At 37.1% G+C, this 6,360-nt stretch overlaps 1 long non-coding RNA gene across 1 annotated transcript; it reads left to right on the forward strand.

Moving 5' to 3' along the window:
- The first annotated feature begins 1,204 nt into the window (after window positions 1-1,204).
- Window positions 1,205-2,987, forward strand: LOC127511298 (uncharacterized). Its single transcript, XR_007929980.1, has 6 exons — window positions 1,205-1,525; window positions 1,631-1,861; window positions 2,017-2,123; window positions 2,207-2,311; window positions 2,412-2,599; window positions 2,698-2,987. It is a non-coding gene; the product is annotated as an uncharacterized LOC127511298 (long non-coding RNA).
- The last annotated feature ends 3,373 nt before the right edge of the window (window positions 2,988-6,360 follow it).

Consider the following 6,360-nt stretch of genomic DNA (forward strand, 5'->3'; position numbering starts at 1 on the left):
TTCTGAACCCACTCTGATATGGATGTAACAAATTTTTGTTTTCCAAATAAAATACTCGTGACATAACCATTCTTTCCATTACTTTGCACGTTTCATGTTAAAGCAATAGGTCTATAGTTTGTTGGAATAGAGTGGTCTTTCCCAGGTTTTGCAATAGAAACTACTACACCTTGTTTCCACGAAGACAGAAGTTTTCCTGATTTCCATACTTCATTGTAAAGTTTTAAGATTATATTTAATGCTTTATCTGATAGATGCTTGATCATATCATAACACACTTCATCTTTCCCTGGAGAAGTATGTCTTACCCCTTTCAGTGCCAGTTTGAGTTCATTCAATGTAAAGAAGGCATCCATTGGACTTTCCGAGGAGGCTTTTTGAATTAAAACATCTGGATTATCTCTTAACCTTTGTTCTCTTTTTTCCCTCATCTCTTCTGAAACATTACTGACGTGAAGTCAGCATTTGCGCATGAACTTGAACCGAGCCTTCAAAATAAAAGTACTGCAACTTATAATAAATAAAATAATGTATAAGCATATAAACACAACTTAAATTATCAATTATGAAAGTGATTTTAGAAAACAAAATAAAAAGTTATACATAAATTATATACACAATATAATGGCAGCTTTACAGTCACTGAGGAACTGTGTAGAGACAGTGATAGTGATGATCCAGACATCACAGTCGTTACATCTGTCTCATTTCAGCATGTGGTCAGGTGATGATGTCCAACTTTCTTTATTTAAAACCTTATTTCTGTCAACAGGGCTGGTGGGGCTATGACATCACAGAACGCACTTGATGCTATTCCTGAAATAAGCATCGAAGAAAGTGCATGACATTGCAGATCTGGAGAATGATGCAGCTGCAGACTTGCCACCTTTTCCTGAAGAAATCAAACTTGTTTGTGAGGATGATATACTCAGTGTTCCAGCATCGACTGCATACCATAGCAGCTTGCAACAGCTTGTACATTATCTTCAAATACCTGTCGACACATGTAAGACACTAGAACAACGCACCGGACGATACTGTGGAGCATCGAAACCATTTTAAGTTGCAATACAGTCAAGGGGCACTGCTGCCATCATTGAATGGGTAAACTTCTCTTCTTTTTCCAAGTCATTGTGGATCAGACCTTGATTTAAAAAAATAAATAAAAAATTACTTATGTTCAAATCTATTCAAGATATGCCCTCTTGGTCACAGTGTGTGGAAGTGGACTTCCCAACCCACCATGAAGTTTGGGATAAATGCTGAAGACTTTCTTCTCTCTTCAAATATCCTTCTGTCTGGCAACAACTATGCACAAGTAGCACTGCTGTTCAAATTCATGAACATGAAAATGGTGAACAGGACATTATTCTTCAGGATACAGGACCACTACTGCATGGATGCAATTCAAAAGTTGTGGGATAAGAAGAGAGAAGAAACCATTCACCAGCTTCAATCAGAGCAATCAGCATTGTTGTCCTGTATAAGCCTGCAGTTTTAACATAATTTTCCTAATGATTTCAAGGTGAATGCATTCCATGAGTTTTGGGACACTTAGGATTGCTGACTGTTTTCTGTTGAGTAATAAGTACATTTATCATATGCCTTTTTTTTAAAATCTGTCTTACAGGTGGTGGTCGGATGGAAAGTCCCGGATTTTGTGCTCAATATTGTACTTATTCAGCCATGGAGAATGAGACAAAGAAGATCATCTACATAACAAACATCAACAAGGAGACTGCACAAAATTAAGTTATCATGGAAAAGGAAGGCTTCCTCAGAACATTTCATACCCTGCAACGCGAGGTCAAGCTGACGGAAATCTGCACTGACGCCCATACCCAGATTTCAGCCCTTTTCAGTAAGTACTAATAATATGTACTGTACAGCTAACAATGATACATACACGCACCAAAACATATCACTGTATTGTTGGAGTACAATTCCGTTTGATGCAATTTTTAATTAGGCATATATGATTTTAAATGTGAAGCATTTGTTTGTTTTTTTATCCAGATCCAGACAAGGGAAAATTGAAAAATACAGGAGTACATCATACCCTTGATGTGTGGCATGGTGCCAAAAACCTTTCTAAATGAATACTTGCTAAAAGAAATGTAAATGTAAGTCATGTTTTATGTGTGTCTGTCTGCTCTCTTTTTTATTGTTGATTTTTTTGCAATGTTGTTTTGATGTTTATTTTCAGGCAAGTCAGCAGAAGGGGTTCTCAATTCTATTGCACTGGAGTAAAAACATCTGCAATCACTTCTGGTACTGCTGCAGGATGGCTGACAACTATGACCAATTCTTTGTAAGTGTCAAACATAATTTGAATATGATACTCAGGCATTTGAAAGTGAAATGAAAATGCAGAATCAATTATAAATTTTGGGGTTTTTTTACTTTGTAAGACGTGGATTGGACTACTCCATGTTACTGATGAGCATTCATGGGCACTTGGTAGCTGCCATCATGGTCCCCTTACTGAGATCAGGGATGAGGACTGGATTGAGTCTAACTCTACAGCCCATCAGAAGCTTACTGAATTAATTCTGGATGCACAATGGCTCAAGGACATCCCAAAGTATCTGCATTTCAGGTGTGTAAGCACATGCTTTCACCAACTATTTTGCTCAACACTGTTATTCTGTACTACAGTTTCACATATATCATCTATACTTTGTTAATTTTTTACAGATCAACTGTGGAACTTGTCATTCCACAACCATATATTGATGTACGCCAGGAAACACTTCAGCTTTACGCTCCCTGTGTACAATGCACGCATCTTGCTTGCAGAACTAGACTACTGCCACCACATCAACAGATCCCCCCAAAAAATGGCAGACGGCAAAATTCAGTAAGATGGTCCAAGTAATTAGATGTATTGCAATGTGTTGTCTAGTATTCTTGAATAACTTAAATTATTTTTTCAATAATATAATTTAATTCAGTAGCCAGTTCATGATTAAAAAAAATCCATCATACTTTTAGCTTCATGTTGTTATTTATTTTTTATTTTTATATTGGGTTGGTTCAATGTGTGTATTACAGTAATAAAAGCTGTAAGTGTGTGTGTGTGTGTATATATATATTTATTTTTATATATATATATATATATATATATATATACACATTGAACAAAATTATAAACGCAACACTTGTTTTTGCCCCATTTTTCATGAGCTGAACTCAAAATCTGTCTAAATCTGTGTTAGTGAGCACTTCTCCTTTGCCGAGATAATCCATCCACCTCACAGGTGTGGCATATCAAGATTCTGATTAGACAGCATGATTATTGCACAGGTGTGCCTTAGGCTGGCCACAATAAAAGGCCACTCTAAAATGTGCAGTTTCATCACACAGCACAATGCCACAGATGTCGCAAGTTTGCAATTGGCATGCTGACTGCAAGGAATGTCCACCAGAGCTGTTGCCCGTGAATTGAATGTTCATTTCTCTACCATAAGCCGTCTCTAAAGGCGTTTCAGAGAATTTGGCAGTACATCCAACCGGCCTCACAACCGCAGACCACCAGCACACCAGCCCACGACCTTCACATCCAGCATCTTCACCTCCAAGATCATCTGAGACCAGCCACCCGGACTGCTGCTGCAACAATCGGTTCGCATAACCAAAGAATTTCTGCACAAACTGTCAGAAACCGTCTCAGGGAAGCTCATCTGCATGCTCGTCATCCTCATCGGGGTCTCGACCTGACTGCAGTTTCTGTGCCATTCATCCACGACCATCACCTCATGTTGCAGCATGATAATGCATGGCCCCATGTTGCAAGGATCTGTACACAATTCCTGGAAGCTGAAAACATTCCAGTTCTTGCATGGCCAGCATACTCACCGGACATGTCACCCATTGAGCATGTTTGGGATGCTCTGGATCGGCGCATATGACAGCGTGTTCCAGTTCCTGCCAATATCCAGCAACTTCACACAGCCATTGAAGAGGAGTGGACCAACATTCCACAGGCCACAGATTTAGACAGATTTTTGAAAAATATTTGAGAGAAATAGGCCTTGTGTACATAGAAAAAGTCTTAGATCTTTGAGTTCAGCTCATGAAAAATGGGGGCAAAAACAGAAGTGTTGTGTTTATAATTTTGTTCAGTGTACTTTCAAGCAATGGCAGCACCTGGGCCTAGTGAAATGCAGCGACTTTTTTATTGATAATATTTTTGCGAATTACAATGATCTTGTTAAAAAATTTAATCTTCAAAACTCTGATTTTTTTCAATATCTTCAAGTTTGTCACTTCATCCAAGCCCACTGCTCTGGGTTTCCTCAACTGCCTTCTGAGTCACGATTAGATTTAGTTCTGAGGGTCCCTTCGTACCTTAAGGGATTAATTTAAAAAATATACAACCTGATCATGTTGTTCCAAAGTATATCAATAGAAAAGATCAAAGCTGAATGAATAGAAGAGTTGGGAATTGACATATCCGAAGACACCTGAGATAAAGTTGTGGACAGAGTAAATGGGACTTCATCTTGTGTAACAAAAGTTCCCTACCATATTCATTATAGTAAAACCAAGTTGGCTAAAATGTACCCAAATATAGATGAAACATGTGACCATTGCAATGCATCAATGGCAGATTTAACCCATATGTTTTGGTCATGCTCTAAACTGAGACAATTTTGGTTTTCAGTTTTTGAGATCTTAAACTCAGCTTTTAAATGAAGAATTCACCCTAACCCAATAATGGCTCTGTTTGGTGTCACAGGGGACGATGTTCAAATAAGTAAAGATAAAGAGAATGCCTTGGCTTTTGCAACATTGATAGCTAGAAGGAGAATTCTCTTAGAGTGGAAATCACCCAATCCACCCAAATTGTCATTATAGCTTAGTGATCTAATGTTTCTAAAAACTGAAAAAAATAAATATTTTCTTAGGGGATCAACCAGAACATTTTACAAAACAGGGGACCCTTTAATAAACTATTTTGAGAAGAATGTACTCCTCCCTCTTTAAAGTAACTTGAGAAACTCCCCCTTTCTTTTTTTTTTTTTCTTTCCTTGTGTATTATGTTATTTATTATTTATTTTTCCTAGCATTTGGGTCTGTTGTGTTGGGATGGGAATTTGTGGGTGGAAAATGTATAAAAAGCAATGTCTTTAGAAGTGATATTTTTTCACTGAACACTTTCTATGTACCTTGTTCTGATAATAAATACATAAATAAATAAATTGGCTGACATTAATTTAGCGATCAAGTGTACCCGGTTTCACACCGCACGCAGAGGCTGCGCGGCAGCACGTAGCAGGATCGTATCGGCGCTGGGTCTATTTTTGCTGCGCTGCTGACGCTCAATTAAAGTGAAAGTACACCTTTGATGGACAAAATAAATATGATTTCACACAAAAGTGCTCAAAATGCACAGAATAAGAATATCTAGTGTGTTTTAACAAGAATTGGAGTATGACAGGAAAGAAAATTAAACTTGTTTTTAATTATTCAGTTTGGGTTAAAGTATGGTGTATTATAAAAAACTAAAGTAAACTAGACAGAAAATATATTTAAACATTATTGTAGTTATTACACAGACGGCTGTATAGGATCTAGCATACCCAAATCAAACCCGAGTTTGCTGTCTTTTTTTCTCAGAGTTTGCAGTCTTAACGTGCACGCGTCAGATGATGTAAAACACAAAGCTTACCTCATTTGTGTGCAGCAATGGATAGCACAAGGCTTTTATTTATTTATTTTTATTTATTTTACATTTATATGCTAGTGTTGTACGTTAACAAACGTTCAAGACTATCAAGTTTATAAATGACCAACTTATAAAAACAAATTTATAGTTGTCTTTGTAAAGAAATGCTCACTTTATATGCAGCTTGGAGCCACTGCTGTGACTCTGTACAAACGCTTCCAGTGTGAATACTGGAGCGTCTCTGCAGCTGCAGTTCACGCTGACGCTTGCGGTGTGAAACCGGCGTAACACCCTGATGGAAATATGATAATATTTTGTACTTATTTAAATTTGACTAATTTTCAAATTGTTTGTCATAAATCAGCATCTCAGGAAAATGTTATGGGTTTTCAAATCAAAATATGACCTTTTGTTATGAAACAGGACATCAATTTCATACATGTCCACTGTAGAGGACACCAGCACTTAAATCATGTTTATTACACATTTTGGGAGACACAACAAATGAATAGAGAAAACATTATATATCAAAATTCCTATTAAATATTAGATATTATTACGAAAATCTTGCTAATTATTACTCTCAATTATTATTTACTTTCAAGTATCGTCCTGCAGCAACCAGCAGGCATTGGACATGAAGGACAAAGACTTTTGTCTCCAGTTATCCTCAAACCACCTTCAGATGA

Source organism: Ctenopharyngodon idella, chromosome 4 (genome assembly GCF_019924925.1).
Source record: "Ctenopharyngodon idella isolate HZGC_01 chromosome 4, HZGC01, whole genome shotgun sequence".
NCBI classification, from domain to species: Eukaryota; Metazoa; Chordata; class Actinopteri; order Cypriniformes; family Xenocyprididae; genus Ctenopharyngodon; species Ctenopharyngodon idella.